The sequence below is a fragment of the Pongo pygmaeus genome, chromosome 3 (genome assembly GCF_028885625.2).
Source record: "Pongo pygmaeus isolate AG05252 chromosome 3, NHGRI_mPonPyg2-v2.0_pri, whole genome shotgun sequence".
Classification (NCBI taxonomy): Eukaryota; Metazoa; Chordata; class Mammalia; order Primates; family Hominidae; genus Pongo; species Pongo pygmaeus.
In genome coordinates, this window is record NC_072376.2 from 151,650,140 (window position 1) to 151,676,985 (window position 26,846).

The window sequence follows — 26,846 nt, forward strand, 5'->3', positions numbered from 1 at the left end:
TTGAGACTGTAAAAGAAAAGCATCGGAAAAGGCGAAAATCCTCACTCACAGTTTTCAGCAGGAAACAAAATGTCTCCAAAATCATGCAGCCACACTGTGGCCAGACAAAGACAGCAGGAAGAACCACCCCCACACCTCCAGCCATCCTCCACTGTGAAGCAAGATTTCCTTTCCTTTCACAGCTGTGGATGGCATTGTGGAACCTCACATCATCATGAGCACAGGACAAATTTTTTATTCTCAAATAAAATAAGAGGAACTGAAAGTATTCCAAATCACAGCTTTAAAAATGTAATTGTGTGACCTTTTGACAAGGTCTCAGCCCATCTTTCCAACATTACCATCCACAGCGCTCCTTCGTGCATGGCAGATTCCTAACAAAACACTGGAGCATCATTCCCTAAACAAAACTGGCACTTTCCAACCTCTGAGCTTCTGCTCTCCAAGTCCTCTCTCTTAGACTGTTCTTCATTCTCAGCCCTCATCTGAGGCTTTTTCAACCGCTGCCTCCCCCATGAATTTTTCCCCACTCATCCCAAGACAAACTCTGTCTCCTGCTTGTTTGTGCTCTCCTAACGCATTGCTTACAGATCTACAATAAAATTGGTCACATTCTGTCTTATGTCAAAGCTTATGTCAAAGCTGTTGACTATAAACTCATAACAGATTAAGTCCCGGGTCTCAATGATCCTGGTTTTCCATCTAGTGTCTAGCTTATGTAATAGGCAATATTGAAACATGTTAAATATAAGCGATCATAAATAATAACTTTTCTTCAGTGATAGACTGTAGAGGTAATGAAGCTTCTCTTGTGAATATGTGATTGTCTCTTCTCTCTTGTGTGCTGCTGAGACACTGAACAGAGTAACTGGTACGTAGCAATAATTCCTCATATTTTTGCAATTCTAGGGGAGGAGGAGGAAGAGGATGATGATACAAAAACGGGAAAAAGAGAGAGGTGATCTCTATGGTGGTTTAAAGATGGCCACAAAATTTTGACAGTCCTCCCATGAAGAGGTGGGCTCTCGGTGCCCTTTTCTTGAATGTGAGTGGGCTCTGGAACTCCCTTGACCAATGAAGTAAGGTGGAAGTAACACTGTGCCAGTTTCTAAGCTGAGATCTTACAACACTGGCAGCTTCCACTGCTGCCTCTTGGAAAACTCATTCTTGGAACCCAGTTGCCACACTGTGGATGCTCAAGTAGCCCAAGGAGAAGCCTATGTGGAAATGAATCAGGAGTCAAAATCAACAGCCCCAACTGTACCTCCAGTTAACAGCCAGCAACAATTTGCCAATCATATGTGTTAGCCCTGTTGGAAGTGGCTCCTCCAGCCCCAGATGGACCACCCTAGCCTGACACCACGAGAGCAGGTAAGCCATACCTCCAAAACCCTACCCAATGCAATTCATGGGCAAATCAAATGAGTGTTGTTATTTCAAGCCATTAAGTCTTGGAATCATTTATTTAAAAGCATTTAATAACTGGGACAGCCACTTAGCTGACTTTCTTTTTGTCCTTTCAGATAAGTCCCACATTTTAAACATCTAAAAAATTTCTGAGATTTTTCAATATTCAGAATATTTCAGCTTGGCCAGTTAATGAACGAGCTACTCTTTTTGAGTGAATTATAAGCTGTATATGGTGTTTAAATCACACCAAAAAATCTCTCTGGGTGACAGATGAACCTGAGTAGGATGTGGGCCTCCCACCCCACTCCAGCTAAAGCTGCTTCTCTTCCATCTGTTTTCATGTCATGAGTTCCCCTTAAAAATCCATTGGAACAAAAGATCCTATAGCAGCAAAACGTACAAAAGGTGCTGTTCTAAAGTATTAGGCCCAGTAAATTTGACTCCGTGCCCCCTGCTAGTAGCTCGGATTACTTTCACAAAACAATGAAACAACCACTTAAATCATCTTCCATTTATAGGCAAAACTAAACTGAAACCCTAGTTAAATTTTCTACAACCTCTCATTTGCTGGGCACTTTTGCTTCTGCCTGGGATACCTGGTACATGAAAGGTAACTCCTGTTGCTTTCAGAAACTCCATCTATTCGTAGCAAAGCAGTGACACCTGCTTGGAAAAATTCCTTCCAGGACTCATGGATGACATTTCTGGGAAAGATCCCAGAATGGCACATTGGAAATTAATAAGCATACCAAGCAAATGGCTCCTGTGGAAGCTGTACCCTCTTGTTCATTCAGCAGAATTGTATTGTCAGTGTAATGACCTACCTGTCTCCCTGGACCACTACTACTGACTGCTGAAGCCATTTGACTTCTTTCTTATAGGTTGAGGCTTGCTTTAGACACCAGGACCCCATATATCCCTAGTCAGGGGTAATTTAGGGACACACAAGTCAGAAATACAAGTGTTTGGGATGGAATTGACCTTGGTAGTTCCAGTCTGACTTTATGATCGTATTCTAATAACCGAACATGACCTTCCTCCCTTGACCAGCTGCCTACATTTCTCCCCAGGTTACAACCACTGCGTTCCAACCTTGCTCCCCACCGCAACAAACAGCCTTATCCTCATTTCTTCAAAACCAGAGCCCTGTGGTTTGTCTTGTCTTTCAGTCTGGCAGACTCCCTAACAATGATGCATGCCTTCCTGAGTCTGAGCGTCTTGCCTTTTGCCAGACCCCCTGCCACCACACTCCCCCTCCCTGCAGAAGCACCACCTGTCGCCTCTTGCTCGCCCACCCTGACACTGGCACTTCTCCAGCAGCCACCACACTTTTCAGACACCACACATAACGTGCAGGTCAGGCTGCTCCCATTCCTGCAAGCAGGGCCACCTTCTCAGGGCCTACCTTGCCACAAGGGTGTGGACTCTTCCTGAGACGTCGCTTTATCGTTTTTTCAGGACTACCAAAACAAAGTACCACAGACTGGGTTGCTTAAACAAAAGAAATTTATTGTCTCACGGTCCTAGAGGCTAGAAATCCGAGATCAAGGTGTTGGCAGAGTTGGTTCCTTCTGAGGGATGTGAGGGAGAATCTGTTGCAGGCCTCTCGCCTTGGCTTCTAGATGGCCGTCTGATCCCTATGTGTCTTCACTTCATCTTCCCTCTCTGCATGTGTGTCCAAATTTCCACTTCTTATGACAACACATTGAATTAGAGCCCACTATAATAACCTAATTTTAATTGACTTACCTCAGTGAAGACCCTGTCTTGAAATACAGTCACATTCCGAGTTACTGGGGGTTGGGACTTCAGCATGTGAATTTGGGGGGACACGATTCAGCTCATGACAGCTGCCCTCCCGCCAGTGTTCTTCATCCCACTCCCTACTTAGGTCTGAGCTTTTAAGGGTATCAGAGCAGTGATTTTCAAGTCAATCTCACATGTATAATGAGAGGATCCCAGTTTACATCTAAAATGTTCACTGTTGGTCCAGGCGCGGTGGCTCACACCTGGAATCCCAACACTTTGGGAGGCCAAGGTGGGTGGATTACCTGAGGTCGGGAGTTCGAGGCCAGCCTGACAAACATGGAGAAACCCCATCTCTACTAAAAATACAAAATTAGCCAGGCATGGTGGTACATGCCTGTAATCCTAGCTAGTGGGGAGGCTGAGGCAGGAGAATAGCTTGAACCCAGGAGGCGGAGGTTGCAGTGAGCCGATATTGCACCATTGCACTCCAGCCTGGGCAACAAGAGTGAGACTCTGTCTCAAAAAAAATAAATAAATAAAATAAAATAAAATGTTCACCACTAGGCCTCAGATAGGCACGTGTCTCGCAGTCTGGTGAGGCAAGCCTGCCAAGAGCTCACCTTTACCTGACGTTTGTCCTCTCCAAGTTGCATGTTAAAATGTAATCCCCAGTGTTGGAGGTGGGGCCCAGTGGGAGGTGTTCGGGTCATGGAGGCGGATCCCTCATGAATGACTTAGCACCATCCCGTTGATGATGCGTGACTTCTCTCTCAGTGAGTTCACACGAGATCTGACTCCTGCCCCCCTCTCTTGCTCCTGCTCTCGCCATGTGAGACACCTGCTATCCCTTCACCTCCTACCATGATTGTAAGCTTCCTGAGGCCTCACTGGAAGAAGCTAAGCAGATGTTGGTGCCATGCTTGTATAGCCTGAAGAACCATGAGACAATTAAACCTCTTTTCTTTATAAATTACCCAGTCTCAGGTATTTCTTTATAGCAACACAAAAATGGCCTAAGACATTACCTAAGAGGTTGAGGAACCTCTAGGAGTAAATGACCCAAAAGAGGGCTGACAGACTAGTGGCCAGTGGCCAGAGAGGAAGAGTATGGTCTCTGTCACCTGGATATTTCTTCCAACCCCCATACGTTTTTATTCCTTGGGGGAAAAATAGACCTCAAATTAAAACAGAGGAATTATTTTTATTTTTTAAAATGTTTTTAGCTTTACTAGCATAAAGTGATGCTGCTTTGGTACCTGGCTAGTAGGGAACAACATGATTCTTATTCTCCCACCTAAAATAGCATAGCTAAGTACACTAATAGCTTGGAGAACTCAGGGAAGCTCTGAGCATCAAGGGCTCTGGTACATCAATTAGATAAGACATAAGTGGTAGTGTCTGGTGGATGCGGGAATGCCTAGAAAAAGCAGTAGCAGGCCGTGTGGTGGCCAGCAGATATCACGTGGTAGTAGGTAAGTGCCCTAGTCCACAGACATGCTAAGTCATGTCATGGAAACACTCAGAAATTAATGGGGGTGGAGGGGGGTGATTTTGCAAAGAGCTAGAGTATTTCATAGCAGGTAAAAGCAAGAGTTAAGAAAATGCACATTGTCTTTAGAAATAATGGTTTCTTGGGCCTTACTGAATAACTAGGGCCACCCAAGTCACAGTTAAAGACAGGATTTCTAGAAAACTGAGATTTTAAAAAGAGCTCCTAATTGAGTGCAATAAATTTCCATTTGGCTTTAGCTAAGTCTGAAAGGTTACAATTTAATGTGAGCATCAGGTCAGTACATTTCCTCTTGTAACCCCATGTTAAAGTGCACATGCCCGTCTCTTTAAACACTTGTAAACTGTCATCTTCTTTCAGGCAATGCAACTGGGTGTTAGGAAATCCTACAAAGAGATATGTATTTCATCCACCTTGGTTTCACCTACCAACTTCACTTCAGTGAAGAAGAGTGATCATAGAACTTCTTTGGCTGGCTTCATTTAAAAAAACAAAATTCCCAGAGGAGAGAGCATTTGAGCATCAAGAGACTTTCAACAAACCAAATAGCTGCCAAGTTCAACTGCTAAAATCCTATCGTTTCATTGAGCCCCGTTGACTCTTAATTGTGGTTTGTAGCAAAATCCCAGGCCTCTTGCAATGAATCCACTAACCAAGGTGGAAGGTTTATGACAACTTTATTTTCCTTGTCAAAAACTACATGAGAGTATGAAGTAGAAAAGGGTAACAAAGGGCAGAAATCCTGAGGCTAAATTACAGGTTTATATACCCATGAAATATTATTAGCCTAGTCAAATTCCTACCGAGCTTCTGCATTCTGTCCATTTAGATTTCTCTGCAGCTTCAGTGGGACACTCTACTCTATGCTTGACTGCCTCGTGAAGAGTTGTTATTTAATAGTTGATACATTCCACCCAGCTGTGGCAACAATTCCCCACAGAGGTTTTACATTATTTTAATGTTTCAAAGCTTTGCAAAAATTCTTTAGTGTAACAGAAGTAATACACAGAGATGGGATGTTTTATCAAGGTTGTTTTTAACAGAGCTGTGACTAACTGGTGGTGACTCGTGGACCTCCAAATTCAATCACTTGAGAGCTTCAGTGACGTATTTCCTGATCACGTTAGACCTCCAACAAATATCACTTCCCTTTTCATTCAAGGTGACCACATGTGTGGGTGTATATCCAATTATAGCAAAAAAAATTAAATAAAGTCCTTAATTATATCTGAAACCTTACATTTTCAGCCCAAATTTCAAATCTATAAGGAGATCCTTTGGCTTTGCTGCTGTATGAATAAAGCATCCCACTGAATTCACTCTGTCTCGGCTACTGGGCTGGGATGTCAGCACATGGTCACCAGTCAGTGATGTAGAGATCAAGAAGGGAGCTGCAACTCTGCAAAGAGAAACCTCATTGCTTCAAGTCTGATTTGAAGCCTGGACGTCTGGGAGATTAACGGCTGAAGCAGAAGATTGAGGCAGGCTCGAGAGCTTAGAGGAGCACTTCCGTTTGTTTCCACGTGCATTCTGACCTTGAGTTTAAAAAAGGCAGATACACACCAGAAGTGGCAGGCAAACCACAGTCTCTGCCTGGGAGCAGCCACAGGCTCCCTTGCCCTTCGGATTCTGGTAGAATTTGGCCAACAGGGAGGCCTAGTAGAAGATTGAAGGGACAGAGAAGAGTGATAGCAAAGGATTTTTCCCTCCAGCCTTTTCCAGCCATTTGCAAACCTCCATCTAAGGTTACAGGCCCTGTCAAGACAGCCTACCCTATGTAACTCTCTCCAACCAGGCCCCAGGACCACTCCTTCCCCTGATCTCCTGAGCCCTGGGAAGGCCAATTTCCCCCAGGCTCTTCACCCTTCATTTGAAGTTTTCCTACACCCCAGCCACAACTTTGTGACTTGACTCTTTATTAAACCAGCCTCGAATTATCCTTTAAAAATGTCAGAAAAGAGATGCTTCCTTCATTAAAAAATGTCAGAAAAGAGATGCTTCCTTCATTAAAAAATTCATGCTTCATATAAGTCTAATGAAGACTCCTCAGCCACTTATATGCCTACAAAGACAGTTACTATGAAGATCTTTAGACACCAGTGTCCAACTCCATCATTCATTCTCTCAACCAATACGTATTTTATTGGTTGATTTCTCTATGCTGAATGCAGACACTGTTCTAGGCACCCTGGTGAGTGCAGTGAGGTAACTGACAGTCCTGCCTCTGTTGCTCTGTAGGTGACGTCACTCAGCTTGCCATACATCTGCTCTCCATCCCCTTTCCTCTGTGCTTCGCGGCTGAACTTGACTGCACCACAGCCTCCACACTAGTGCCTCTGCCTCCCTTCTCTGTAGTCTCTCCTCCACAGCACAGTCTTTAATGCATGGATAGGACCGTTGCACAGCTTGATAGAAAGGCTATTTCTCAACTCCTGAGCATGCTATGTGGTCCATGCCGACCTTTCTGTCCTGTGCTCCCCTCATACCAAACCTTGGTGTTCCTCCAATCTGCCAGGCTCTTTCATGCCTCTGTGATTCTCACATACTGTTCTGGCTGCTTGGAATGCTCTCTCCCTATTATCTTCCTGGAAAATTCCTAACTGAAGTAAGTCTACCAAGCCTGCAGGAGGACTAGAGGGCAGGATTAAATGCTCTCTCCTGGGTGGTCCCATAGCAGCCCACACACACCTCTGCTATGTCACTTATCATACTGTGCTACAAAGCTGGGTCACCTATCATCTCTCCTACCACGCTTGCCTTGTGGGCGGGGCCCTTGTCATCTTAATTATGAAGCAGAACACTCCTCTAAAAGCTACCCATGGCTATTTCTGCATTCTAGGTTGTGCAACAGAATTTATCTTTGGGGGAAAATTGTCTTTTTTGTTTAAATTTGGAAAAACAATGTGGCATGCTTTTTAATCAAAGAAAATGTCCAAAAGCAGACTAAAACAATGAGAAGCCAAACAGTGTTAAAATTAAGCCCTTGGTGGCCTGATGTACCTCTAAGGACACATTATCTGGCTACTAAGTCTTCTCTGCTTTTCCCTAGTGAGGAGCCTGAGGCTAAGAGACAGAGGAAACATGGACGGGTGGGAGTAGACCACACCGGCAAGATAGCCAATGGCCAGGGCTAAAAGAGATGCCTTTGGAGCAGTGCTAGCCAATATCTCACTTGAGCTTTGCTTTTCTGTTATCAATTTCTCACAATAAGTTCTAAGATATCACTCTGATCTGTTCTTCCCCACCCCACAGTAGCAGCCTTAGGCAAATAAGGAAGAAAATATGTTTATGCTTCAGGGTAAATTAGAGCACTGAGAGCTGGAGCAGCAGGAGAGAGTGAAGAAAAGCTGTGATGACAGGAGCCCAAGCCAGAACAGTGGCAGAGAAAGAGGTGACATCAGTAGGCAGGTGCATCCTCACGTAATCTTTAGGAAGAGTGACTGAATTTCCTACAGTCCACAGAACAGAGGCATGTGCCCCGTTATTTGGCTAACAAAATAGAGAGTTATCCTGGAAGGCTGAAAACTTTTTATGTAATTAAGTCGTATTTGTAATTTTAGCAATTAGCATGGTTCCAGGCACATTGAACATGCCCTAAAAATATTTCATAAGTGAATGGATGAACGAGTAATGAATAAAGGAATGGAAGTTTCCCTTCAAGGTGGTCTCAAGTATTTGTTCTTTCTGACATTCACATCATGTTTCTCTTTCCTCTTGTTACTTTGTTCTTACAAAACCTTTAAGGAGCTGGAAAAGAAGGCAAAAGCAAAGACAACAGGACCCTGTAGTGCCAAGTCCAGGGTAATCACCCTGGTAAGAATGGAGATCATGACTGGCTAATTAGTACAAGACATCTGCGAGCCTGCCTGGGTTCCCACGTGCTTGTCACTCTCACCCCCAGCCCCCAGGCAGCCTCATCTCTGAGGCTGCAGCAGTTGGGGCAGATTGTCATTCCTGAAGGACAGCATCCAGTTTGCTTCTGTTTTTCCCTTTCCTGGAGCACTAGACTGATTCTGGAGCACTAGACTGAAGGTCTAATTTCTTCTAGCCACTGGGACAGCAAAACAGAAAGCAACTCTGTAGAAAGGGCCAACAGACCCACTGGCACAGCAAGGAAACTTTGTGTGTTCTTCGGGGTCAGGGAGAAGGTAAGCAGAGCTGTAAGGGTTTCCAGGCCAGAGGTTTTCAGGAGCCTAGGGTCAGTCATTCTACGATTCTGATTGTTTGTTCAGAATGAAACTCTCAGCCCTCAGAGGCTTTGCTGATCTTGCAAAGAGATCCAAGAGACATTTGTGTTCCCAACTTTGACCTCCACATGATTTCCCTCCTCTTTGGCGCACTCCTTTTCTTTGGAAGGCACTGGATTTTGTCCTTTGAAGCACAAAATTTTGCCCTTCTCCATGGTGGCTAAGGAGGTAAGGTCGCAGGAAATCCTCCACACACACAGAAAAGCCCAAGTGCATTTCCTGTATAAAAAGAAGCCCCCCGACTTTGCTGCAATGTGCCAGGGGGCTTGGTGAGGGACATGCACACGCACAGGCACACGTGACTGCATTACCGGCAAACAGGCCCTCAGGCATGTGAATGGAAGCAAGCAACAGAGCTCCTCCACCGAGGGGAATTCTCAACTTGCTGTTTACTATTTTAAGCACTTCTGCAAAAGAATGTGAGAGGCGGCAAAGGTCCGGGTTGTGAGCTGTCCATTACCGTTCATAGCTCAAAGTCTTGACAAGACATGGGAATATTACAGAATTAATTTTGATGACAGAGAGGTAGATCAAAAGGGAAATGACAAAGAAGCATGATTTGACAATATGTTTAAATATATTGTTCATCGACTCTCAATACAGAGGGCTGCCAAAAGAGAATCAGAGCACAATGCATCCAAATACTTTAATCACTTGGGACAATAATGTTAAAACAGAGGTAAACATTATTAGCAAAAGGTTCATTGTTGGTTAAAAGAGTCTACATTTGGGATTTGTTTCTGTTGTTCATACGAGCACGTTTTCTCTAGCAACACAAAGCATGAAACTTCATTTTCCAATATTTTTAGAACTGTTTACAGTAAATTTCCAAAAATATAAACCCAAAATATATCAGATCTCAAGTCAGAATTTTCCTAGGCATCAAAAAAAGAAAAAAAGAAAAGAAAATTCTCAAAAACAACAGATTGGCATCTGTTTGACAATGTAGGCAAAATCTTGAGTGGAAAATAAAGCTCATGCATCCACAGCAAACGTAAATTCATACAAAAATCCAGAGTGGTGAAAAGTCTTGAAGTATTGTGGAGATGGGAAGGAGAGAGGGAGGGAGAGAGGGAGAGAGGAAGAAAAGGTGGGAAGGAGAAGCATGGGTTTTAGAAATCTTCAGACTAAGCTTGATTCCTGGACTCCCTACATGCTCTGCAGCAACTACCAGCAAGTTCACTCCCCTCAAACTCCAGATTCCTCTCTGTGATAATGGAGACCATGATATTCTATGAGAGATAAAGGTTTCAACCTAGTATGTAGCAGTCACTCAGGAGATATGAAATTCTTCCTTTCTTCCTTCCGAATGGCTTTGGATAAGCAACACTGGATTCTCTTTCTAAGGTCCTGAACTTCAGTTTGTGGAGGCAGAGCAGTCACAAGCAAGAAGGCAGAAGTGAACTAATGAGTAAAAAATGAGGCAAAAGGAAAGCAATCCTGGGAAATGGAAATTCTGTGTCACTAAAAAAATATAATAAACATTTAGTTCTGTTTTCTCACAGCAGGCAGAGCAAATGCAAATGCATCGAGAGCCTACTAAGGAGGCCCTTGCAACAATGATGAATTGCTGCAGGAAGCATCTGTCCCTTCCCCACCCAGGACAACATCTTAATAACCAGCATGTTCATGATTTAAGTAAAGGTTTAGACTCAGAACACTCACTTGGTCATCTGACTTAGGTTTAGGGCCAGGATTCCCAATATTCAGAAATATGAGACTAAGCCCTTTTGCAGTGTCAAAAATTAGTGTCTCTTCATTGAGAAAGTTCATAATCACAAAAAGACTGAATTTGTATTATACTTAACCTCATATATTTGAAAAATTACATATATTTGAAAAATTACCATGACATTTTTCTGTAAGATATTATTTATTCCACCAATAGAGGACACTTCAAGCAAATACAGCTTTCCAGATCCATTACAACAATACTGTAGACACTCTCCCTCCTAGAGGTACAAAGCCCACAGAGGGAAAACCCCGGAGGGGAGTGAGTCTCTTGCTTTTTGTAAAAATCTCCATCAAGAAACTTCAAGATGAATAACGATTTGGTCAATTTTGAAGCAAAGGTTTAAAGATAGGAAAACAGAGAGAACATCCACATACTGAGAATAAATTTATTGTTAATGTTATTAATAAACCAAACTTTTTTTTTGGTAAGGCCAATGTGTAGATTGATTCTAAAGAGCCCCATTCCATTATCTCTACTCTGAAGCACTAGAAAACAACAATGAAGAGGAACTATTGGTTTGTTTGTTTTCTTTTCTTTTGCTTTGTTTTGTTTTTTTGACAGAACAAGTTTCCAGGTAGAAAGAACCACTGTTTTTACGAAGAACTATTGGTACAATGACATAGCTATGTCTCAGAGTCTCTCAAGCAATAATGCTGAGTAATTTTTCTTGTTGATTATGTCTGTTTAAAAAAATGGAAGTCTAAATTGTTGGGTAAAATTTACATTTGCCAAAACAGGCAGCAACTCATAAACTAGTCCAGCGAAAAGTCTTTAAAATCTAGTGGCTAAAACAGAAGGAAAAACCTCCAGACATTCATAAAATTATTCTGCATGATATGCTAAGAGTCTCAGAGGAGGGGAAAAAAAACCAAAGCAGCTGATTAAAGACATGTTTTACTACCTGAATCTCTTGAAAAATGACAAAAAATAATCCCCAGAAATATCTATCTCCAGTCATCGCAGGATACTTCCTCCCCCAAAAATGAGACAAAAATGTCATTTTTATGAGACTACCCCCAGTGACCGGGTCTGCAGTTTCAAAGCCAGTGGTGTATTACCCCACAGGTGAAAGAAAGAGGAATACATCCATTCCGTCCTGTCGGAACAGACGTGAGCATCTGCCTTCCACGTTTGGTTATGGTATATGTCAACAAACATAGCAGCAGAGAAGGCCCTGCAAAATTATCCATCAGGGACCTGTTTACATTTGTACTGTCAATTCTAATAGGTTTTTTATTGAATTAAATTCTTCTGCCCTCATTAGATTCATGATTGCCTGTCAGTGAGTATGACAGGTTTGAATTCCCACAAGGGTGTTAGACGCTCCATCTTGTATATTGCCCAGGAGGGATCAAGGACAAGGCTTGGTTGGAAATTCTACATGTCAGTCCTTGAAATTACAGCACACATACTTCTCTGCAAATAAGTAATTGTGCTTCACAATAAAGCAACCCAGAGAATTCCTAAGGTTCTTCTGTCTTGCAGGCGTATACAACTTGGCAGGTCCTGACAATCAGGTTGACCTGCAGCCACCCAACCTCAGCACACAAATGTAGCACCTGCTGGTTTCTCAAGGCCTCTTGGGAGTTGCTGAAGCCTATGGAGGCTTATAAACATGGACAGCAATTTTACCTGAGACATGGTCTCAGGTGAGGCTTATTTCTAAGAATACACTTGAAAGTGGAGAGAAAATTTGAGCATTGTGGAGGACAGATAATTCTCTGCTGGATAATGGAGGAGAAGCCTGCAAAGGATGGCCACATTTAGTGACCACTTCCTCCACCAAGCACTTTTTCTATCTTAACTCATTTAATAATTACAACTCAGTGAGGAATAACACTTATACCCATTTCATAAATGGAAGAAAGCAAAGCTTGGAGAGTAATGTTTCAACATCATACAGTAAGTGGCTAGGCAGGACTGAAACCTCCATCTGTGGGACTCTATGGTGCCGCCCCTCTTCCCCCTTCTCTGGTGCCCTGAGCAGGAGGCTGGCCCTCCAGAGGCACTGAATGTGGCAGGAATCGCAAGGGCCTTTGGAGGCTCAGCAATGGCCCCTCAGCTTGGAGGAAAGATGCAACCTACAAACCATATTCCAAAGTAAAGAGATTTCTGAACACAAATATGCTCCCCATCTGGGCCATCCCTAAAATGGATGAGCAACTCCTAAAATTGGAGTTTGTTCTTTCTTCCATAATTAAGTGGAGAGAAAGGGGGACTTTACTACTCAATAACTTAATGTGGGAGAAAAAGAAACCTCTTTATCTTTTATCCTTAACTTCCAACCAAGTATAGAGAAATTATTCCATACAACTGTCTTTTTGGGGAATTTTTTTTTAACTAGCATCAATTTGCTGCATCCTCTAAGCCTGAAAATTTTCACATTTTACAGTTTTGCCCCATTTCCCAAAATTTCCCAGCCTGGGTTTCTTTCAGAGATGCTGTTTTCCCTTGAGAATCTGTATCTCTGGGGTCTAGAGCCCAGGCAACAATGTTCTTAATAAGCTCCCCCTGGAGATTTTGAAGCCCACCAAAGGCAGAGGCCCTAAAACAGAAAGCAAGTTAAAGTTCTGCAGTTGGATATCAGCCAGTCATGTGCTCTTTATTTGCAGAGGAAATGGAGAGGGGCTGCATTTGGATGAGATATTGTAGGAGAACCCACCTTCTCATTGCTCTTCAAATCCTTCTCCGAGGGATTTGAAATCAACTACATTGGAATGTCTGAAAAAAATTCCTCCTATCGAAGGTAAATGATTAACCTAGAAAGAGCAGCATATAAGAGGAGGCTTGACTTGCTCACTTGCTTACTTGTTCACATGAAATCAGGACTTAACGTCCAGGCAGGGAAGGAGTTTCATCTGGTGACCTGCTACTGTCTGGTTATTTGCTGAAATGACTTGATTTTCAGTCATGTCTCTTTAATGAGATAAAGCAGAAGAATGAACTAGGTACATTCTCTTCTTCTACCTTTTGATCCTTCTTTTCTCCAGTGAAGTCTCCTCATTCCTCTTCTCTCATTCTTCATTCTCTGCACCCCAACTTTCCTGGACAACCTGTCTGTACTGTGTCTCTAGATACTTCCTTCTGTTTTGATTTTTTTTTCCTTTCCTGTCAGACTTGAGGATGCCTTCTGTTCTAACATCACTCCTTCTCTGCCACTCACAGGCTCACGGTGTGGTACCCAAGCTGTTTTCTGTTCCCTGGCAGCTAGCCTCGCATTCCATTCTGCCACAGGATTTAGCTCTAAGTCAGGCAGTAAATGGGCTCTTTACAAATCTAGCTTAATTTAAAGAACTCTCTTCCTGAGCTGCATTTCTGGGGACATTTTTCAAGGGTGTTAGCAATGAGGCTATATGCACTTGCTTGTACAACAGCAGACTGGCTGCTGTTTCTGTCACTCTGAGAGACCAACATTAAGGCTCAAATTAACTAGCAAGTGTAAACCACAGGAACCAAGAGAATGATTTCACAGACTTATTTTTTTCTCCTCTCTATTTATATAATTTTAGCAACTAGGGCATGAAGTGTGCAGGGCCCAATGTCAGTGTGGTGGAAGCAGCAGGGGAATGATGAGTTGATCAGCTTGGGGGCACAGTGAGGCTGGAGGATGAGGGAGATTGGAAGTCATTGATTATGACTCCATAGCTCGATCTGAATGACTAAGATTTGTGGAAACTCAGTCCTTGTCTTTCATTCTTAGTGTGAGATACTTCATGCTCCTATCCCTTTCTTGTTGTATCTAGTTTGGACCATAGATATTTGGTTCATGAGGCCGTTTTTTAAAAAGCTCATTTTCATAGACTATCAATTGGTCTTATATGTGCATTAAATCACTGAACAACTTTGAAAAATCTCTGCTAAACAGAGCATGTGCCTTCCAGGCTGTGGGACACTAAGTGGGTGGCAGCACCCTGGCAGAAGTCCACGGGTCATGACACTAAAACTTCTGGTGAAGGTACACCCAACTAACTCATTTTATTTTGACAGAATGCAGTTTTCATTGGGATTAAGATCTCTCACCACTTGTGTGTGGGGAGTGCAGGGGACAAGGAACCATAGCTGAATAGGTAAAATTCCATTCTCCTGTCCCTTCTCAGATGCTAATGAGGAATGACATCACCAAGATGCAGTAGCAGAGGGGCATGGTGAGAAACAAGAGGGCTTGGTGGGATATAATGGAAAAACTACGTTAATACCAGGGGACTAAAGGTGCAAGACAGCCCTGCTGTGTGACAGTGCAACAGTCAAGCCCCACCAGAAACAAACAAACAAAAATCACATCTCTGTTGGGCATCGCAGGTACAATCTAGTCTTTCACTGCCCAGTATAGTTTCCACTGGGCCATAGGTAATTTTAACTTTAAATTAGTGTAAATTAAAATTTCATTTCCTCCATCACACTGGCCACATTTCTAGTGCTAATAGCCACATTTGGTCACTGCCTGCCACACCGGACAGGGCAGTTACAGAACATCTCTATCATTACAGAACATTCTATTGGACTGTGCTACTCTAGCATGTTCTGCTCTAATGACATGCTCTGACCTGTAGCTTCAATGGGTAGACATTCTTGAGCCAAAAGAAAGTCCTAAAAAGTCATGTGCAAGGGAGAAAGCTTCCATTACACACATAACGGAGCAGCCTGCTGGGGACAGGAGAGACACAAGTAGTCTGGCAGCTTCCAAAATAAGCGCTGAGAACTCTTCACAAATGCAGCCCAAGAGGATACAGAGATGGGATCATCTCCTTCCAAAATCGACTGCTCCTCTCCCTCTGCCAGAGGGTTCAGCTGAGAGCAGCAAGTTGAGGAGCAATTCCTCATATAAATTAAATGGAAAGGAAGGGCTATCCTGGCACTCAAGGATTTGGAAGCCAATAGCACCAACATGATTAAATAATTGAACTGTCTCACCTTGCCCAGTCAAGCTGGATTCCAACGAGGGTAATTAATCTTCATGTGCCTGTTATTCCCTGCCCTGCTCCTGTTCAAAGTCAGGTTTCTCAACCTGACTGTTTCTTGCAAGAGAAGAAAAGGGAGGAGGAAGCAAAATAGGAGGGCTTCCTCATAGAAGGGCATTAGTACCGAGAAATCTTCAAGTCTAGTCTTAATGAAACTCCCCTAAAAAGGCAGCATTAATGCTGTAATTGTATGCAATGTTACATGCACATTTCAGAGAAACAAAAATATTTAGGGTTTATAGTTGTTCTTAAAGATTAGATATGGGCTGGGCACACTGACTCATGCCTGTAATCCCAGCACTTTGGGAAGCTGAGGTGGGCGGATCACAAGGTCAGGAGTTTGAGACCAGCCTGGCCAATATGGTGAAACCCCGTCTCTACTAAAATTAGTGGGGCATGGTGGCAGGCGCCTGTAATCCCAGCTACTCGGGAGGCTGAAGCAGGAGAATCACTTGAACCTGGGAGGCAGAGGTTGCAGTAAGCCGAGATCATGCCACTGTACTCCGGCCTGGGTGACGGGTGACAGAGCAAGACTCCGTCTCAATAAATAAATAAATAAATAAATAATAGATTTTAGGACTTTCCTTCAAGAAACTCTCGGTCATTGTACTTCCACTACCCCCAGAAATAAAAGAGACAGTGACTGAGACAGGGAAGGAAGCCAAGTAAATGTCCCCAGCCTTACCTTAGTTCCCAAGTTAATCATTGCTCAAATGCAAAGCCAAGGTATGGGAAGGGGGAGCTGGTCATAACATGTGTTTAAATTCATTAATTCACTCAACAAACATTAACTGAGTGCCTGCCATGTCAGACACAGTTCTAGGAGCCTGATGTATCACCTCTGAACAAACAGACATGATCCCCGGACTGGTGGAAATCACATCCCTAACACTCGTGCTTGGGTTTTTCATTCAACCACACTTTATCCATTAATCATATGAGTCAATTTTAAAAATACAAAATGTTAGCATATATTTATTTTGTATCACTTTCTATAATATGACAGCTTGACTCCTATAAAAGTGTTTGTGAGGGTGCATTAAAAATAACTATAATCCCCAGGAACTTCCGAGAACCATGCACACTGTGAACCTGGTTTTCCACCAGGAAGGAGAGATCTTTCCAGCCAGGCTCAATACACGTCCACCCAGCTCCACAAAATGATCAGCCAATAGCAAGGTGCAGCCAGCTGTTGGGCCTATTCTCTGCTCTGAAAGAAGTAGATATAGGACAGTAGTTGTTTGACACAAAGACAAGGACAAGTGAGATGAGATGAGAGAAGCAAACAAAAAGTAAGAAAAATGCAAAATAATCTCACTGAATTATCCACCACCCCTAAGTATGTATTAATGGACCGATAAAGTATGCCCTGGAGAGTCTTAATACTACAATATTAAAACCTGTGTACCAAGAAAAGCAAAGATGGCACATTATGACAAAGAGAGTTTGGGTTCTGTGTTGTTGGTTTTCTGGTTCTTGCTAATGTTCTGGTTTTTAGCTTTGCTCACTTAGATGTTATTTTCCTTTAAAGGGCTGCTTGCCACAGAGACCGTTTTCCAAACAAAGTGCAATGCTGCCCCCTGGTGGTCGAATAGTGTGAGAGCACTTATACAAATCGGGCATCTCTCCTAGTTCTGCCTAGATTTCGTTTTGCTATCTTTTCATCCTCTGGAGTGCAAATATTTCTTCCTTAAAGATTCTCAGCACAGAAATATTTTCTGGATCACCTGTTTCACACACTAATCAACAGAACATTTTATCCTAAAATATGAACTGTGTGCTGATTACAAAACAAGCCGTGGTGGTGAGTTAATTTTGCTTATAAAAATTAAGCAATCTCCCTGGAGGAAGTCCAGAAATCAAGCCTATTTCATATAACCTTTAGAATCCTGATTGGAATTCTCACTGGAAAGACATTTACTGAGAACTCAAGCTCAAGGAAATCAATGCCTGGGTCTGACAGACATTCCACTCCCAGACAAATGTATTTGATTTCAGATCATCCTTCAATCTTTGTACTGGGAATAAACCTAAGACCAAAAGCTCTGAAAATAACAATGCAGGTGATACACCGCACTATCAGAAGCCTCCTTCCCGAATTGCATGAAAACACAACTAGCTTAGAGAAAATTATATCAAATGAAAACACGTGGGGAGCGATTGGCTGTAGAGCTAATCAGGACATAATTAGCTAAGAAGTCCAGGCATATGATCTAGTTTTCTGCAAACCATGATCCCTACCACCTGCATCAGGGTAACTTGGAAGTTTGTTAAAAAGGCGAATTTGGAGACTCCACCCAAATCTATTGAATTCAAAACTCTGGGGATAGGACCCAGAATTCTGCATTTTCCAGGCTCCTTGGGTAATGTGCACACTGAATTTTGAGAGTCGTTGAGTAACACTTGATGAAATTTTAAATTTCCATTGAGAAGATTTCCTATTCAGAACTTCTCAAACATTATAAAACTATAAAAAATAAACATATCAATTAATGCTTTTCCTTGATTTTCTCCAAGATTAAAAGGATATTTCTGATAATGGAAAGGCCCTCCCCAACCAATAAACAATGATCACAGCCAACCAAAATCAAGAGTATCACTTGTAATTGCTGATGATAATTTCTTGTTACCCCAAAGCCATTTGTTTGAAAGCCCCATCAGTAAGTAGCATGAAGTGATTCATTAAACAGAAGCATCCACTAAATCAGAGGATAAGACAGCCTTAAGATTACTACACAGCTTTCTGCCCTCACAAGAACAACCTGACTAAAACAAACAAAAGAGAGAAAGAGAGGAAAAGAAAGAAAGAAACAAGGAAGGAAGGAAGGAAAGAAAGAAAGAAAGAAAGAAAGAAAAAAAGAAAGAAAGAAAACAACAAAAAAATGCAAGCAACTAACATTTCCCTGTTTTTCACCTATTCTAAACTGCATGGCTGTTCTTGGTGCTGCCTCCTGCTCCGCTCCCTCTCCTGGGCTGTGATTCCTGCCTCTCTCTATCATCATTTTATAGCCACTTGTCATGGGGTCCCATTCCAGGCTGTGGTGAGAATGGTGTGTGCTCTGGTCTTGCCAAGCCCAGGCAGAGGTGCCAGCACAGTCAGCTGCCTCCACACAGGCTACAGCCGTTGAGCAGATGCCAGCACCAACAGGTTGCATTTCATTGTTTCCCTTTATCGCCTGAATGCACCACAGGAGGAGAGGGTGCGGGATGGAGAAAGGCTTGTGTTTCTGCCTAAAGGAATCAGCATGCGGTTTAAAGAGGGTCTGCCTGCTCTGCTTGATCCACCCAGCATCCCTTAGTCACCAGCAGAAAGAGAAAGAGAAGCAGATCCCGAACGTTTCACAACCTACACACAGGGAGGGCAGCGCCTCCGCTCCACCAGGCCGGGATCTCCCGAGACACCTTTGAAATCTCCCTCCCTCCTACACCACAGGGGAATCAGGTTACAGTGGAAATCTAGAAATGCCCCAATGGTCAAGCTGATGACCAAGAGCAATTTCTGCAAGGGAAGATCTGAAAGCACAAATGACATCAGGAAGAGAGGGAGGGATACCTGGACCGTGTCAGGTCTGTTTGTTCTGGGAGAGAAATCGAACATTACAAAGCATCCTTTAACTTAATATGGAATTTCAATACATCTCTGAAAGTGGGCTCTAAGTCAACACCGCCCACTGACAGCAAAAAGGAGGCAGAGGCAAGAATTTACCTCTGAGATTGGCTCTTGGTGTTTACGTCTGGCTGCAAAGAGAAGCAAATTGCAAATGTAATGATAAAATAGCTTAGAAGAGAAGGATTATTTAATGAATTACAATAAATATATATTAATCCAAGTGTGCTCCCAAAGGTAGGATTTAAATTTTCCTAAATCAGCTAAATATCTTAGTCAATTCTCCTCTGCTTGTGTCTGGCCCATGTCACATGTTAAAATCTATACCACTTTATATCTCTCCTTAATTGCTCCATGTGGATAACTTGCATTTAAAACCAGTCCTCTTTGCCACTTGACCTTTAAAAGAAGGTTAGAAAGTAAATTTTTCATCCAAATAAAGCTACCATACTTCCATACACATTAAATAAATCACAAGCTGTACAGTTGAACAGGAATTCAATTAATGTTTTTGCCATTTTCAAGCCCGTATGGAACTGAAAACAACTGTTTCAAAGAAAAAATAAAAAGCATCCAAAAGTGTACTGGTGTTGCTTCTTCATAAAAACTGATCTTCTAGTCTACTTTTGCCTTTTGTTCCTGTGGTAGACAAAATAACGGCCTCCCTAAAGATGTCGGCATGCTAATCCCTAGAACCTTATGCCTTACATGGCATAAGGACTTTGCAAGTGTGATTAAGGTAAGGACCTTGAGATGAGGAGAGTATCCTGGATTATATATGTGAGTTTAATAGTAATCACAAAGGTCCTTCTAAAATGAAGGCAGGAGACTCAGTCAGAGAAGGAGAGGCCATGACAGGAGCAGAAGTAGGAACAGTGCCATTGCTGGCTTTCAAGATAGAAGCGGTCTCCCCTAAGGGATCTGAACAGCCACTAGAAGGTGGAAATGGCAAAGAAACAGATTCTCCTCTAGAGCCCCAGAAGGAACAGCCCTGTTGACAGCTTGATTTTAGCAAGTTAAGTTCCATTGTGGACTTTGGACCTCCAAAACCACAAGACAATTAATTTGTGTTGTTTTAAACCACTTTGTTACAGCAGCAAAAGAAAACTAATACAGTCTCCAAATCCTTTCTGAAAGAAATTATGACTGGCATTTTCCATTTTCAAAAACTGGCAATACAGCAGTGGCCAAACACTCCAAGTTAGTGATATTATTGGGTGTAATAAGAATCTGACACATACTTTGTAGCTATGGGTGCCAACCCCTAGTGAAATAACTGATAATATTGAACATCTTAAGATAATAATCAATATAATAATAATTCAATATTATAAGAATAATCTTTCCTTTAAGGAAAGATTATTGAGGATTCATCACAGAGTACATTGGAATGATAAAATTCGCTCATGTTAACTGGCTTGGCAACCACTTTAATTGTTTATCATTTCTCCTGATCCTCACGATTTCGCAAATAGTAGGCAATTGACACAGAAATTGGTTTTAAAATGGCAGAAAATACATTAAAATGGACTTCCTCGTCTGCATATCTACTAGATGAACCAGAACTCATTTTGTTGTGGAAAAAATGGATGAGAAAAGTGCATCCTAGTCATGGAAGACCATGGGAAAGGTGAGGGTGTGAGGACGGCATCCTAGAATGCAAACTTCCCTCCCACAGATGGAAGAAGACAATGTTCAGGCCTTCACCAAGGGGGGGAAACAAAGGTGTCTGATGTGCCATAGAAAACCTTGCCTTTGAACTGAACTTAGAAATGTTGGCTCTATCTGGGCTAGCGCAAGAAAAGTGGGCTGAGATGCAATATCCTAGATTGAAGGGATATTGGACACCTTTCTCTTTTCTAATCAAGAACCTGGACAGTCTACTAATATGTAAGTATTTACTCCAATATTTGAAAGTAGAAAATATTCTAAGTGATTTTGAAGGAATATTTTGTTCTTTTCCAAACCCTGCTGAAATACTCAAATCTAAGAAGCTTCAGCTTTCAATATTTAAAGTTTCACTTCTAAAAGTGTTTGGTTTTGTTTTTCTATTCAATTTTGTTTTCCTGCTTTTTAGATTAACTGTATCTTGAGAGTTGGCCAGGAGTAAGAAGAGTGTTTGGAAGGAAGAGAAGGTGGAAAATGAAGAGGCAGCAAGAGACTCAGGCAATCAGACAAACAAATCATCCATCTTCCCGGCTGAGGTCAGGAATATTCAAAAATCCCTGTGTCCTGCACAGCAGCCCCACGCAGGTTTAGTGCAGCAGATGCTCTCTGGCTGAGTTAGAGAAACAGATAAAACCCTCATTTCTCCCTGAGCACTAAGTACAGAAGATGAGGCTGCATCAATCTCATTAGGAATAATAGAGAGAAATTGCTTACAATCATCTCTAATGGGTTGCCAGTTTTCTGACAATGGGCTTGGCAATTAGTTTGTCAATTTTTAACCAAATGCAAAAATAATAATAACCTCCTGAGCGAGCTTTTGATCTGCCCTGCCACCTTTCACCTAATGCCCCTGAGGCTCCGAAGCACCCTCCCTTGGCCTTTCCACATTTACCACACCCACTTTTGACCAAGGAATTCATCCACCTCCTATAAGAGCTCTCAGAAGATCCAGTGGAAAATCCCGGCTGTTCACTCTTTCCTATCCTGGTCCCCTAAACCTTCTGAAAAATACTTTTCCTGTTGTCCTTTGGTGATAGCCTGGTCTAAATCAGAGACAGGTTTTTAAAAATATTGATGTCTGACCTGCTTTTTATAATGAATTTCATGCTGAAGGAGTTTGTAACTGCCAAACAAAAAAATCTCCGTTTTGCTCCCCAGTCCTCTGACTGTAGCATGCAGGGTGCAGCCCTGTCTGCCTCTGCTGGGGAAGTGACAAGCCTGACAGGATTCCCGGGGTGCAAACTCATGGAGCCTGGAAGGCACGGGGAGGACGGAGCCAGAGGAGAAGGAGGGTGCCATCCAGATGTCCCCTAAAGCAAACCACCTGGCGGTTACCTCACTGAACTGGCAACAGGGGCCTACGTGGAAGACCTGGCTGATTCTACCCATGAAATTTCTAGCAAATGCCATCTATGCCTTTGTGCTCCTCTTTCTCTCCTGAGAGAAAATAATGCCGAACCCTATTACTGCCTCTCTTCAGAGCACTTCAGAGAAAACATTCCATGAATTCAAAGCCCAGCAGCCATGTTATTAATATTTCCACTGTGATGCCTGCATTCTTTCTAAGGCTTGAGATGATTTACAGGCATCCTCTTCACCTCATCACAATGGTGGACAGCAGGCTACAGGGATGGAAAGGGTGTTCTGGCCAAGGACACATGACAAACCAGCACACTGCAGAGCAAATTCCTCCTCTTCCTGAGGCTTGTATGTGAACCTGTCCCTTTAAAAAGAAAAGGGGCATAAAGAGAGAGCAGGGAAGTCTACAACCCTGTTGCTACCACTTTCCCCTTTCTCACACAGCCCTTCCCAAATTCTCCTGTCCTCAGGCAAGTGTCCCTGGGATAAAACGAACTACAAAGAGTTCATTTTACCCTGTGCCAGGAGCTGTGACAGTTCCACACAGACATTGTCACATTCTCAGGGAACCTTCCCTGACCACCCTGTGAAAACTGCTGACTCTGTTATGCTGTTTGCATCCTTCACGACACATATTAGTTTTATTTACAGGCTTATAAACTTATTTGTCTCTCTCCTGTTAGCTCCTAGAAGTCTCACGGGTCTGATTCTTTCCACGCCTGCCATAGTGCCCAGCACCTAACCATCAATATCTATCAAATTGATTTGCTAATTCATTAACCATAATCCTTCTAATAACAGTGGAAACCAGGTGTGATTATCCCTACTTTGCAGATGAGAAGCCTGAGTCCAGGACAAGTGTACTGACTTTTCCAAGGCTACGGAGCTTAATAACTGTGGAAGGCAGGATGTGATCCGAAAACTCTTGGGCTTGTGCCTTCACCCCTGGGCCACGTGCATCAACACGGCACGATGTTCCTCCTTCCACCAGCCAACCGCATCCCTCCCACTTCATTCACAGAAGCTCAAGGCCTACCTCCTCCTTGAAGTTTTGCCCGTTATTTTCTTCACAATTGCTGACCTTTTCAGTGGACTCTCATATTTACTTACATAATAGCTTGCACACAGGCTATTTGTCTACCTTAGTTATGTAATGATTAGAAAAGAAAGGAAACTAGAGGAAGGGAGTTCAGAAAGAGAAAATGGAGGTAAATGGATTTCAGAACAGGAGGAGGTATTTGTGCCATACAGCCTTGAAGACACATAAAGAAAGCTGATGGAGACAAAACAGGGAGGCCCAGGGAGTGCATCCTGCCTACTGGGAAGAAGGAGCCAAGATGTGTGAGACCACAGGCCACGGTTCTGCTTAGTTCTGCTGCATTTGGCATGGGGCTGCCATGAGTGGCCCTACAGTGCTGCAACCCTCAGTACCAAGCAGGAAAATGGAGAGAAATGCCTGGCTCAATGATAGCTTTTTCCCCTACTCTACCCTAAGCCATGGCTCCTGGCTAAGTTTTCCCCATTTTCCTATTGGGAGCGTCTCAATCCCTCAGTACTTCAAATCTATAAATAGTTAGGGGGGCAGAAAAGACAACAGACTGCAAGGTCAAGAAACCCTGTTCATTGTTTAATGCATACTTGAAATGTTTAGAGCAAGGTTTTGCCCTATAACCTGCTGTGTGTTTTCCCATAAACCCCTGCTGACTGCCTGACTGTTTGCACTTAAGCAGAGGGCTTGTAATGTGTCCAGACACAGACAAAATGAGTTCTTCACCTCCCTGGCTTCTGCATCTCAAGATAGCGTGATTGCTTCTTCAAATCTCTTTACTCCACCCTATTTGAGGTGCTCAGCTATCTTAAGAGTGAGCACAGAAAGTAAGACTTAAGATGCAAAGTGGAAAACAGCCCTCTGGCTATTCAAGACTATCATAATAGTGTATCAAGATTTCAGAAGCATACGATTGAGTCCAATCACAGAATAAAGCAAATCCAGAATCATTTATGGGTTGAATGCCCCCATCACTGCCTTAAGAGGGGTAGTTCCATCCCTTGGCCCACAGCATGCAGGATAAAAGAGAGATGAATAAAGAGTAACTATTTACCAGTTCTTTATTTTTTTACAGCCAGGAGCAGAAGCCGACATCCACAAGGACCCTTTTCAGCAAGGGATTATATATCACACCATAGAAATACATAAAAGATAAATTATATCCCTGAGATCATCATGCCTCCATTGACCTGCCCAAGGTTTAAAGGCAGCTGCAATTAGGTGCCACGGTCACAGATCTGCTGGTAGCTTAGCATGCCTGCATTCACTTTAATCCTGCAGAAATGGAGCCGGAATGAATTTTGTAGGCATGTCCTTCATCCAAGTTTGAATTCCGTGGGTCTGATTCAGATTTGCGAGAGTTTAGTAATTTGCTTTTGTTAACGAGATCTTTCTCAGCTTCTGCAGTGTTTACAATATGAGATCTAATTTGGGCTTAAAATGCTCATGAAAATTAACTGCATTACTTTTAAAAATGCAATTGAGAAGAGATGGAGAGGGAAAACGATGTGACATGCCACAAACTTACCACGTTTGCACATTTGCTGGAGAGTTCTTCCAGCTGCTGGCGCGGACGAGCCCCGCACATGCTAACGCTCCAGCCCCTCGGTCAGGCCTGACTCCCAGACACAGGGACGGATTAAGGAATCTATTTCACCGCCTTTTGCAATAAGAGAAATTGAGTATCTATTTGGAATAAGAGCTTCAAGGTTTTATTTATTTTAATGTTTAAAAAGCATACAAGACCCCTGATGCAAAGCTTCTGGAGCACAGTGGAATTGGCCACAATGCCGGTGATTATCAGGCCTTTTTAAATAACAAGCTTTCACCTGCCGAGTGCTTCCATGTGGCAGGCATGATGCTGAGCACTCTACTTACACCACCTCCCAACAGCCTGAGGAGGAGGTTAAAGCACAGAGCAGGAAGTAGCCACACAGCTACTCATCGGCAGCTCTGGAATTGAAACCCAGCTCGACTGGCCCCTGACACCTCACTCATCACCACTCTGATAGGCTGCCTGCTCTAAACGGCTTTTGGGCAAAAAAATAAAATAAAATTAGAAAAGCCTCATTCAATTATGACAGCCACATCCTCTGAATGTAAGCAATACTTAAAATACGCTTAATGTATGTATTTAATAAAAGCCAGGGAGGTGATTTTCAAGCCTATAGTGCAAAGGTTGGATCAGTCCAAACAGACCCAAGACACATGGGTGCAGACTTTTAACAGGAGGAAGAAACCACTTCTTCAAGTGAATTAACACAGGAACAGAAAACCAAATACTGTGTGTACTCATTTATAAGTGTGATCTAAACACTGGATACATAAGGACATAAAGTTGGGAACAACAGACACTGGGGACTCCTGCAGGAGAGAGGCGGGGAGTGGGCAAGGGCTAAAAAGCTACCTATTGGGTACTATGCTCACTACCTAGGTGACAGGATCATTCATACCCCAGCCTCAGTGTCACACAATATACCCAGGTAACAAACCTGCACATGGACCCACAGAATCTAAAATAAAAGTCAAAATTCTTTTAAAAGAAACCGGCTTATTCAGAGCACAGGAATATTAGTGTGTTGCTTTCAGAGAAAAATCAACTGGCTGTCTCCAAAGAAGACACATCCTTTGAGCCACAGAACTCATTTCTTCATTACACCAAGAGGGGACCCAGGTCCACCTCAGAGGTAGAATAGAAATAACAATGATGTATATGCCCAGAATCCCGAAGTATTAATTTCCCATGAAAATTAGATTTGCCATGTGAACCATAATGGAACATTATCCACCTTATTCTTCCCTTAAGCTGACCTGTGGGAGAAGTCAACCCATAATCAGAAGTGGAGTTTGTGAACATGAAATCAGAATACATGTTCTTAGTTAGATCCAGGTTAATGGCATATCAGGGTGACAGCTTTTCAATTAATCTACTTCTGCAATAGGGATGGCCTTGTGAATCAGAATCTGATCTCTCAGCTCCCTTCACTTCTCCAATTCCTCTATTTCTACACACACACACACACATGCCTATAAGCTTTATAAAGAAAGGGGCCATGTCTGTTTTGCTCACCAGTTTTTCCAGTGCTTGGCACATTCACTCAATGAATGAATTAATTAAATGAAGGAGTGAATGAATGAAGTCTAACACTTCAAGGCAGCTCTAGCAAAGTAAGATGGCCCCAGAATAGACCCCTAGCTCTGAGATGGCTTTAAAAATAATTACACCTCCAGAGACAACCCTCCCAACCAAACCTGGGTTAGGAGCTCCAGCAAGATGCTTACATCTCACTGTACTCTTGCCACAGCACTGATCAGCACAGCCTTATAATTGCCTGCTTACTGATGACTTTGTCCCCACTACACTCCAACATCCATGACAGCAGAAGCCATTTCTATCCTATTGATTGTTTTATCCCCAGCATCTAGCACAAGGCCTGGCATATAATAGATATTCAATAAATATTTGTTGAATAAATAAAAGAGAGAAGTGCATTTATTTATAAGAATTTAGTGAAATATTTTCAAATTTGCACTGGCATTAAAGTGAAATATGGT